The 12421-nt window shown below is 37.3% G+C and overlaps 1 protein-coding gene across 2 annotated transcripts in view; it reads left to right on the top strand.

Annotated features, from left to right (window-relative positions):
• Nucleotides 1-12421, top strand: part of LOC129745165 (potassium channel subfamily K member 18) — a 260383-nt gene that overhangs the window by 102218 nt on the left and 145744 nt on the right. The gene's annotated exons all lie outside the window — the stretch shown is intronic.

Raw genomic sequence — 12421 nt, forward strand, 5'->3', positions numbered from 1 at the left:
GTTGATGGATATCGTTTAAGGTTCGCTAACCTTTTTCCCGTTTGCCCTTCCTTAGAATCAACAATTCCACAAGGTCCTTGCGAAATCAGCTTCTCCCTTGCGGGTTTTGGGTTGCTTCCGAGTAGTGACGGGATGAATTGGTTCTAACAATTGTCTTTAAATTACCATCTTTTGAGCGGGGTGAAATATGAATGGAGCAGCTATGATTCCAATCACTCGACTTTGATGGAATGAAGTCAGTGGCGTTCTTGAGACAAAAACTGTGTATTTTCGATTAATAAGGTTATGAGTTCGCCTGAAGAGAAATACCAGAAATTATAGTTCAGAAATGTACAACGAAAGATCGTGGCTTAAACTTTAAATTTCCCTAGCTTCTCACAAACAAGTGTGTTTTGTGCCTATGGGTATTTTATGCCTTATAGACTTTGTTAAAGGATTTAGAAGAAATTACCACTAATGCGTTAAACCAAAAATCTGGAGCATAAATTTAGGGGTACATACAATCTACATACAACAGTTCTGTAAAAATATACTTAATTTTCTGGAATCAATCTTTTCTTTGGTGCAGTTTGGCATGTTTACGCCATGTTCCTGTTCATCCCATCTTGAGTAACAAATAACGTTTTTACAATTGGTAACATAAAAAAACCTAATACTGAAGGTTATGTAGGGCTAAATATAAAGCCAATAATCTTTGAAAGTCCCATACCAAGTTTGATCATTAAACCTCCATGATATTATTTTCTTCTATGAATAAAGATTGCCATTGGGGTCAAAATTAGCAATCGTAAATCAAAACTGCCCAATGTTATGTAAAAATCAGTGATCTCTAGCTTAAGCTTGCCAGATTGCCCGGATTTATCCGGGTTTTCCCGGATATTTGATGCAAAATTTCGAGAAAGTCCAGTCCGGCCCGGTTGCCCGGATATCGTGAAAAAAGTCCGGATATTGCCCGGATTTTTTCACAATTTTGACAAAGAAACCAAAAAAAAATCAAAGTTTTTGAGTAAGTTTCAGCAAAATCGATTAACAGTATGGAAAATTTCAACGGTTGTTTCAAATAATTTCGCTGATACTTACTTAATGATCCCGCGCCGATCCACCGGTGCATAGGGCCGTGGTAAAAGACCTCCACTGTTGACGATCCGGAGCCAGCGTCTTCACCTGGTCCCAGTCAAGATTATCGTCGACAGTTCGGATTTCAGCGGCTAGGCTTCGCCGCCACGAGTTTCTGGGTCTGCCTCTTCTTCGATGTCCTTCTGGATTCCAGTCTAGCGCCTCTCTGCAAATCTCGTTTTCATCTTTTCGCAGCGTGTGCCCAATCCATCTCCATTTACGTTCCCGAATCTCGATTTCTAGCGCCCTTTGATGACACCGGCGATGTAGTTCCTCATTCGAGATCCAGTTGCCAGGCCACCAGGCGCGGATGATATTCCGCAGGCAGCGGTTTACAAATACTTGCAGTTTTCGCGTCGTCACCGCATATGTGCACCAAGTTTCGCACCCGTACAGCAATACGGATTTGACGTTTGATTTGAAGATTCGGATTTTTGTTCGTAGAGAGATCTGGCGTGACCGCCAGATGTTTCGGAGACTCGCAAACGCAAATCGGGCCTTTCTGATCCGGGTTTCGATGTCTTTCCTGGTACCACCATCAGGCGTTATCTGGCTACCAAGATACTGGAAGCACTCCACTTTCTCAACTTGTTGCTCAGCTACCATGAAACTGGAGGGATTTCCTGTGTTGATCTCCATCGACTTGGTCTTTCCGACATTGACTTTGAGACCTGCTGCTTTGGAACTTTCGGTGAGGTCGTCGAGTTTGCTCTGCATGTCCGGTTGTGTTTGGGCGAGCAAAACAATATCGTCTGCCAGGTCAAGGTCGTTCAGTTGCTCCATTGTTAAAGGATTCCACGGCAATCCTCGGTTCGGTGCACAGTCAATCGATCCAGTCAGAATCTCATCCATTACGATGAGGAAAAGTAGCGGTGATAAGATACATCCTTGTCTCACTCCAGCAGTTACCGGGATTGGTTCGGACAAGACACCATCGTGCAAAACCTTGCACGAAAATGTCTCGTATTGTGCTTCGATGAGATGGACTAGTTTCTCTGCGACTTACTGTTGGCGCTTCAAGCTGCGGGTTCTGTTGGCCATCGCTATTCGTGACTCGGAAGAGTTGTTCGAAGTGCTCAGTCCATCGTTTGAGCTGATCTGTTCGATCGGTCAATAACTGACCTGCTCGGTCTTTCAGCGGCATTCTTGCATTAGTCCTTGCAACAACAACCGAGCGTCTGTTCTCCAGGTCAGGGGCGGCTCAAACAGCGTCTGTCTTGCAGCAAGCGGCTGAATTTATGAAATGCGGCTCCCGCCAGCTAAGTCCAAGATGGCAGCCCCATCGCGGGATAGGGACTTTAGGCTAACAACCTACTGCTCCCGATTCATAACTTGTTACGGAATCCGAAAGAAATGACCGATCTGGAACTTTGGCGACGACTTTTAGCATGAAAACACGGACACGAATTGGAACTTGGAATGTTTTAACCCTTGCTCAACAAGGCAAGCTGGCTCAACTTGCTAGAGAAGCTAGCCGCCTCAAGCTTGAAATTCTGGGACTGAGCGAAGTCCGTTGGCCTAACACTGGAGAACACAGGACACAGTCCGGGCAAGTCCTGCTTTACTCTGGCATACGAGGAGAACATGCTACTCGGGAACGAGGAGTTGGTTTCCTGTTAAGCCCGCAGGCCTACGCGGCCCTCATTAGATGGGAACCTATAAACGAAAGAATAATCGTAGCCAGATTTAGAACACGGGTTAGAAACCTTACAATGGTCCAGTGTTATGCGCCAACTGACGTTGCCGACTTGCAGGAGAAAGAGCAGTTTTACAGTCAACTGAACAGCGTGGTTGAGAGAATTCCGAAGGCTGACATTCAAATCCATTTGGGCGACTTCAACGCAAAGATTGGCTCCGACAATCAGGACCTTGAACGCATCATGGGGCGCCATGGCCTAGGACAGATGAGCGAAAACGGAGAGCTGTTTGTAGAATTTTGTGGCAACAACAACATGGTGATCGGTGGTTCGCTCTTCCCCCATCGACCAGCACATAAGGTCACTTGGGTATCCCGAGATGGCCGAACAGAAAATCAAATTGACCACATCTGCATCAGCCGAAAATGGAGAAGGAGCCTTCTTGATGTCCGCAACAAACGAAGCGCAGACATTGCATCTGACCATCACCTCGTCCTTGGCGAGATACGACTGAGAGTTGCGCGTGTCCAACGGCGCCAGGAGAAAGTCGGGTGTCGATACGACGTCCGCCGGTTGGAGAATCCAGAGGTGAAAAGGGCATACGTTGAACAGCTAGAATCCCGAGCCTCGGAGCTGCCGACAGACGGAACAGTCGAAGAACAGTGGTGTGGAATCAAGAATGCCTTTATCACGATGAGCCATGGTACTCTCGGTAAAGTTTGTGGAAGAAGAAGTGAATGGATGTCGGATGAAACTTGGAGGATGGTCGATGATCGGAGAAAGGCGAAAGTCGGAATTGAGCAGGCATGTACCGGGTCAGCCAAAGCAGCCGCCCGCTTACGATATGCGGAGCTGGAAAAGGCAGTTAAACGAGCTTGTAGACGAGACAAGAGAGCCTGGACAAACTCCCTAGCCGAAGAAGGAGAAAAAGCCGCCGCCAATGGAGATATCCGATTACTTTATGACATTTCTCGCCGCCTCAGTGGTGCAAGGACTAATTTCGCTGATATACTTTAATAAACCTTTACATATTTAAGTGTTCCAAAAACTTTTTTGAAGTCTGCAATTACATTAATAAAATATTAATTTCATTTTTTTTGCATTTTTTCTTTACTTTTATATATAATAACACCCTAAATTTTGCCCGGTTTTTGGATTTGACAAATTGAAATCCATGCCCGGATTTTGACAGGTTTTGTTTTGAAAAAATGCCCGGAATTGCTAGGCCCGGATGGGAGTGGAAAAAATTCTGGCAACCTTACTCTAGCTCAAGGCAAGGTTGCCGAAAAAAATTCTGTGTTTTGACGAATTCTGACTTTCTGTGATAATTACCAAAAATTCTGTGACGGTTTTCTGTGATGCTTTTTTCATTAATTGCATTCAAAAGTCATGTCAAAGTGCGTCTTTTTTACATTTTACTCAAGAAAAGTCAATTTACATCACCAATTTTATCATAATTTTTTCCATTCAAAGATAATAGTCAAAAATTTTCAAAATTTTAAAATTCTTAGAAATCTGTGAATATTCCCAAAATTCTGTTTTCTGTGTCACAGATTCTGTGACAAAAATTGGCTTAAAATTCTGTGCTGTAATTTTTCCATCTTTTTCGTCTAATAGTTCTTTCTGTTTTTCCCATCAACATTTTATTTCATTGCATGCATCCAGGGGTTAAGATCGTGAAAAAATTTATTTTATTTTATTTATATTCAGTGTTGCCGAATACAACTTTTATTTTATTTTATTTTTTTTTTAATTTTATTTATTTTCTGTAAATTCTTCATCACATCTTCATTTTCCTTCTCACCTCTATTATCAATAGAATCTTTAATTTCCTGACCTCTCTAATACAAAATTTTATTTGTGTTAATGTCCATTATCTCAATTCCTCGTTAAATTCTGAGCGAAGACTTTTCAAATCTTCAAATTTTTTTTATTATCTGCATATTCTTCATCCAATACGAGAATATTCTTAGCTACAGCCTTCCCAATCTGTGCTTTTTTGTCGCTCTGTCCTTGTTTATCAGAACCGGAACAGTCCGAAAACATTAAAAGCAACAGGCTTTCCAAACTGAGCTTTTCTTGATGCTCTTTCTCTGTGTACCAGAGCCGGTATAATCAGAAAGTATTCTTAGAAACAGCTGGAACAAATATCAATTTCTTCTTTTCCAAATTCCCAAAAATCCCGGAGGGGGGAATAAATAAAGTTTAAATTATTTTATGGAAGTTTCGAAAAATTTAACAAATATCCGAAAGATTACAAGAGCAAAAAACATATTGTGTAAGATGGGATGTTTGTGATCTTTTGTATTTTTGATTTTATTAAATTTTTCAATAAAAAATAACTTGATTTGAAGGTTTTGTGCAATTTTGTAGCATACAAGCTTTCGTGCAAGTTATTCCAATTTATTAGTTTTTTGCATTATTTTTTAATATCCCCCCCTCGCAATGTTCCAACTCCAAATGACAAAAGAAGGATTTGAAATTCGTTCCATTGTTTTGCTCCATTTGGCACATTTTTCTAGAACATTTGATCTTTGTAGGACATTCCAGTTTCGAGATATAGCTAAGGAATCAAGTATCCTCACTCTCCCCTATTTATATAAACACTAGAAAATTGCGCCTTAAAGTATGCAATGACCATAGGGTTGAAGACAAACTTTTAGAATTCTCTTTATCTGACACTTACAAACTGTGAAATGATAACAGATATAGCAAAACGTAGTCAGCAGACCTTTTATCTTTGGTTTTTGCTACATTTTTGCCTTGGTTCAGGGAACCCTGAAATAAGAATTAAGTCTCCTCGAGTAAAGGATCAAGTTTTTCGTCTCACGAAAATGCTTGTTCATCTACAGATTCATGTATCGTTCTTACTTTTGGAGCATATGAACTTGAAATGACACGCTGTAAGAAAATGTAAAAGACGGCGATTTAGCAACTCGCCGTCTTTTAAATTTTCTTACATTCTTACATTTTCTTTTCCCCAAAAGATATGATGAAAATAAAAACAGGGGATCAAATATCCCCATTCTTCCCTATACTTCAGGCAAATTTGTAAAAATTTATTACTCAAAATATTTTATCGAGATGCAAATCCATGGCATTAATATTTTTTTTCCTATTTTTTGGATACTTAAAGCATCTAAGGCTATTTTTTATTCGTGTTAGATTTATTTCATTAACGATTTATTTTTGGCATGTTATCAAAACATAAAAGAAAATTGATTGAGATGCACTGTAAATATTTCAAAGGCATAAGGCGTAAAAGCAACATGTCAATAAATCAACCTCGATACACATCTGTCAATCCATTGTTACCCAAGCCAAATTTAGTGGGCATGGCCGGAAGTAAATAGTCGATCAATTTAAAGCCACTTCCTTGCATGAACTGTTCGTTCGGGCTTCTAATTCCCTTGGTAAACCTGACAGACGGAACCACAGCTTGTAGGTTTGTGTTCCGTAAGCCTGTTTCAGGCGTGCTAATTTTTCATCCAAGCCACAATTATGTAGGGTGATGGCGGCGAAATTGTTCTCTTTATAATTAAATTCTTATTTATGAACGGTGATTGACACTTACATAAAACATTTCAACTGACAGATTTCTCAGACTTGATTTTATTCTTTACGAAAAATTTCTTCATTCACGATGCAACCACCTCAATTTTCAGCTTCGCGAAGTGAAGTTGTAGGAAACAGAAAATTTTCAGCCTTGCTTAGGTGTAGTAGGTTGGTACCTACATACTTACCTACAAGCTCAACTCCGTCGTCATTACTCGTGCTGTTAATTAATGTTCCACGCTTTGTCTTTGTCACCTCTCGATTCGTATTGTTGGAGCATGTACTAGACTATAAGTACAAGGATCGGAGGTGTATATGGGAAATTAACACTTCCTAAAACGAGGGAACGTGGCTCAGTCAATATTATTTTAGTTAAATTTGAATTAATTCCGGTGCTTGAAAGTTGCTAGGAACTTTTTATTCGAGTTGAATATATGAGCTTTGTTACGCGTCACTGATTTAAATCTTTACAGAGAACTTTTTTTAAGAGCAGTTATTGATAATAAAGCAAAAAACTGTGGAAACCGATACGCGAGTGAAGAGACGTTCGTTGCGCGAGTTCAGTTCCATAATTTTTAAGATTTGTGATACAAAAAGCACATTTCAGTGTTCCCCATTGTCAAGGATGCTCTAACACTTAACAATATGAGAAAATCGTTAAACAAGGACAACATAAAGGATCGATTACTTGAAAGAAAAATATGAAGAAAGTAGGATTAGCTACTGGAATGGAGACGATCTTATTTGTTATCAATCGTTAATTGGGAGCAGAAAATAAAATTCAGGGGAAGTGCAAAATTTTGAATTTCATGCAAGCATTTGAGCGCGAAGCAAATAAATCCTAGTCAGTGGTAGACTTTTTTTTTAAACAGAAGAAACTTGAATGCACAGAATAATCCGAGAAATGAATGACGTGGATCATGTGGAAGTCCAGAAAATTTTCAAAAAGGATGAGATATATTTGCTTTTGAGGATCATAATGATACCTACGATAATAACCGAAACTGGGATGCAGAAAACAGTCCTAGAAACAAATGACGTGACTCCTATGGAAGTTTAGGAAATTATACTGGAAGTGTCAGATAAAAATTTAATTCAGGATCGTTAGCAATATGCAAACTATAGTGAAATAAATGAACTTTTTCCTAAGAAATGTTCTGAGAATTATTTCTTCGTTTGTAAGATAAACTACGATCGGTTGAGTGCTTGCAGCGCTTTCAACAATATGACAATTCAAGGATACAGATCCCTTTCGTTTTTGGCAACACATGCGAACATTTTGTGTTGTCAAAATCGAACGGTTTTTTTCATAATTTTTTCACTTATTACGACAAAAAAACTGTTATAATCATCATTAACGTAATTTTTGGACCATTTAGACCATTTTTAATAATTTTGTATTTTTTATATCATGGTTTTGATGCATTTAGCACTTTTCTTGTTTTGTTAATAATATTTGTTTATTTTTTTCATATTTGCTACTTTTGTCAGTCTTAATCATTTTAAGTTATTTTTTTGCCATTTTAAGTGTTTTAGTTGTATTGAGTTCTTCATAATTTAAAAAAATGTTTTTGTTGTAGTATTTTAGTCACTTTTTAAGAACGTAAAAACGTGTTTGTCTAAATTATATTTATCCTGTAATAACGAAATAACGTAATAATAACGTTAGTAATAACGAAAACTGTCGTTCCAAAAATCCGTTCGATTTTTGTACATGTGCCAAGATCGGATGTTGCCAATCGGAATGTTTCCAAAAACGAACGGGATATGTATTTGAAGTCAAACTGCAGCTCTTAAAATGATTCAACACCAAGTTTTTTTTTTGAAATGGTGCAGTTCTCACCTTATTAAAATAATGTACAAGGATCAAGGATCACTTTGTAAAACATGGAAATTCTGTCAACACTAACTACAGGATTTTTTCTAAATATTTGAACAGCATTGGCAGTTAAAAAAGAGAAGATTGCAAATATCACATGTTTAGTTTTGATTGGGAATGGAATTTTGGATATTGAAAACAAGCATGAACCATTCAGATGTTGACGCAGAAATGAATATGAACGATGGCCCTTCTTGCATAGAACAATTTCATGATTATGAGACTTAATAGAAAGTTAGAAAAAATGCTAGATGATGAAAATAGACGAGTAGAAATTTATTTAAAAATCTTTGCATATATTTTTTAATTTTTTTCTACTGTTCATCAAATGTTACACTTCTCGAGATCTTACTGAAATAAATCCAACCAAAACAAAACATCTAAATCATGAAAATAATAGGTCCATTGAAAATCATCTTAGGATAATAAAATCCTTCGCAGCTCATAACAAATCGCTTGGATAATGAGCACGTTGATAATTTTATCATAAACATACATCTTTCTTAAGTAGATGCCTATCTGTTCAGCTGTAAAAATAGAAAGTTCTTAAAATACCAGAGGAAAAAGTCTTCATTGAAACAATGTCGGAACAGTATAACTCTAGCATTGATCAAAATGTTTTGGTCATGGATGATGCTACTTTCGTTATACTAAAAGATATGAAATGAAGGAACAGTTTGATCTGTTATTTTTTTTTTAAACAAACGAAATTGAACGAAATATTGAACAGGCAATGTTCTAATTATTGAACACGTAAACATTGAATATCATAGCATATATTCAAGGGTATTTCGCTTGATAGTATGCCTTGCAGGGGCGATTTTGGTTGAGCTAGCAACCAAAAAACAGTTTGTTTACATTTCCAAACACCAACCGATGCTTGTTCAATAACTGGTACATGCATTTCTTTACGAAACGAGTACTGCAAGATTGAACGTTCAATAATTGAAACATTGGCGTTTTCTGTGATCCAATGATTGAACACTTTAATTTGTTAAATTTTAAGAAAATAAGGATAATTAAGGCTCCCACTCTTCCAGAAATCATCTAAAAAGACTTAGTTAAAAACACTTATATTATTATTTTAGACGTTTATTTGTCTTTAATCCAACTTTTCTCTTAATCAAAAAAGGCTGTTTTCTTCATCCAGTCGAAAAACCAAGCCAAAATTTGAACACATATTCTAGTTTCAGGGATTGTGGCTTTAAGAGTCCAAATTTCTTGATAAAAAATCGAACCGAGGTAGAAAATGCTTCAGTAATGGCACAACGATTTTTAATTGATTTTTCTACTGTATATTATTGTTTTAATTGGTTAGTGTTTTACTAGTGTTCAATATCTGGTACCTGTTCAATAACTAGTGCTTCTACCCTATATGACCTATAATCAGTCTTCAAAGAGCAACCCATGTGCGATGTGTAGATAAGTTTATGAACACACTTGAACTCTACCATCATAGTACGTGTTGAACTTTCTCATTTGTAAACATATTTGAACTCAAGTGTAGTGTGCAAGATCGAGTTTATGTTCAAAATGGGTACGCACTCGCATGTTTAGAATGCAATCTCAGCAATCAAGTATTGGTATAAAATATCCTGTCCACAGTATTTGTTTTGAATTTTACTATTTGCAATGAACTTCTAATGCACTGCGACGTTCGAATTTTTGGGAGTGATGGTATCAAGTAGATTGACCGGGTCTCCACATCTGATTAAGATCGCAGATTACGATCGTGCTGAGAAGATTGTTATGGAGGCGGTCGGGGAGGGTTCAAGGAAGGATATAAGGCGATCATCGAGCAGTATCGTTGCAGGAAATTTTTAATGCCTTATGAGAGCTCTTTTTAATAATTCTTTTGAACATTTTTTAGATAAGCGGTGATAAGAAACGGATTGTATGGAATCATTTCCGATAGAATCTGGCTGATTCAGTGTTGGGTGATATTACTTCATTTCCCCCCTTGATTCGAAGATGCTATTAAGGCGCCACCTCAAAAACGACAGACGACCATTTTGATCTGGAAAGTTTAGTCTAGGCCACTACTCGGCAACCTTTGAAGCCGGAAGAGCCTAAAATTTAAATATTTCAAGTTAATCAATTTAGTAAGAAAAAATAAAAAAAATAAAAAAATACGTTAAACATTACTTCCCGGTTCCACAGCCCCCCAGAATTGAAACAATCAGAAGGCATATTTTGTTCCCCTTTATTATTGTGCTTATTACATTATCGAACACTCAAACTCTTTCATACTATGTTATAAGCGTATAATTTTTTTTTTTTTGGAAAAATATTACTGTAGCTAAACAGCTTTGAATTACCCAAACGATTGAAAGATGAAAAGAAGAGAATGAGTCTTTAATAATAGGCGCTTCTTACTCAATGAATTATCTTGATTCGAAAAAATTTGCATACGTGCCAAATTCATGAAAAAAATATAAACATTCTTCGAGATATTTCATGTTTCACATTGATTTTATAAACCTTTAAAACCTCTTTCTCCTCTTTTAAAATATGGGTCTTAGATACTGTAAATGGTTGGCCTTCAATCAGACTTAGCTGAGTATCGTAAGGAAATTCTGGAACAACTGAATTTGAATCTCGTGTTATTCATATACGAGATAGAAATTGGAGCGTGTTCTTGTTTATGGACATCGAAGACTTCTTTCTTTCAGAAGACAATTGCACCTAAACCTCAAGTTTCTTGAAAAAATACGATGATTTTCAGTTCGTTTAGCATTCCCCATCACAGGGTAAACTTTTTCCTGTTACTCAAATGGTATCCAAGTTACAGAATCCAACTCAGCACGAACACTGACGACTATTCTGTGTACAAATATCCATGTTCGTACCAGAGTGCAAAACATCGATGCACCCAAGTACAACATTTACGCTCGGGTTGCTTTTTTAAATAAATCTATGTATAGAAATGCATGCAAGCTCATGTTGAACTTGCGCCTTGAATTTTGTACCCAAGTTGAACTTGGAGCATGTTTTCGTGAAGACTGCCTATAATCGTATGAAACCCAAACAATATTGATATTGGGTAAAAGGGCTAAACGAGTAGTAGTCGATTTTCTCTTTACTCTGAAATGCTGTAAGTGACCCAAAATCGCACAAAGCAACCACAATACAGACCCCGATCGTTTTTGGCAACTTTCGATTTTGGAAACATCCGATTTTGGCACATGTCCCTAAATCAAACAAATAACAGAAACAACATAACCTTATAGTTTTCGCTTTAATAGGACCAATACAATTTAGACATATTAGCATGATAGACATAATACAATGACATGAATAGCAAATATGGCAAAAAACAAAAACTATCGACAAAACACGAAAAGTGCTAAATGCACCAAAAACATGTAATACTGTAGTAGTGTACTAAGTAAAAACAAAGTTGGGAAAAAAATCGTTCAAATTTGACAATAAAAAATCTGCGAGCGGGTTGCCAAAAACAATCAGGGTCTGGTTCTTCTAGTTTATCCCTTTCAACGAATATCAATATTGCAAAGCTTTCGTGCGATTTTTAGTCATTTGCAGAATTTTAAAGCTCAGCGCCATCTTGGATTTCGAGATGCACCTGATAGCGAAATTTGACTTCTTCTAGGTTAGCCTTTTTAGCCAATACCCATATTGTGGTGTTTCATGCTATTTTTAGTTATTTACAGCATTTTAAGGTTCAGCGAAAGTCGCCATCTTGGATTTCAAGATGATCTGATAGAGAAATTCCACTTACACTGATTAAGCCATTTTACATAATGACCATATTTTGTGACTTTCAATGATTTCAATCATTTTATAGTTCAGTGGAAGCCGCAATCTTGGATTTCAAGATGACGCCTGATAGCGAAATTTGTATTCTACTTGTTGATCCTTTTCAACTTATACCCATATTGTGGGAGTTTCATGTGAATTTCAGTGATTAACAGTATTTTAAAGTTCAGTGGAAGCCGCCATCTTGGATTTCAAGTTGACGTCCGATAGCGAAATTCGACTTCTTATAGTTTAGCCCTTTCACCAAATACCAATATTGTGGGCCTTTCATGCGATTCTCAGTGACTAACAGCATTTCAAAGTTCAGCGGAAGACGCCATCTTGTAATTCAAGATGGCGTCGAAAAGAAAAAAAAATCGGTTTCTTCAAGTTTAGCCCTTTCAACCAATACCCATTGTTGGAGGTCAACGAACTCTTTCCCGGCACTTTACCTTAGAGCATGGGTGGCCAAACCATG

This window comes from Uranotaenia lowii, chromosome 2 (assembly GCF_029784155.1).
Source record: "Uranotaenia lowii strain MFRU-FL chromosome 2, ASM2978415v1, whole genome shotgun sequence".
Lineage (NCBI taxonomy): Eukaryota > Metazoa > Arthropoda > Insecta > Diptera > Culicidae > Uranotaenia > Uranotaenia lowii.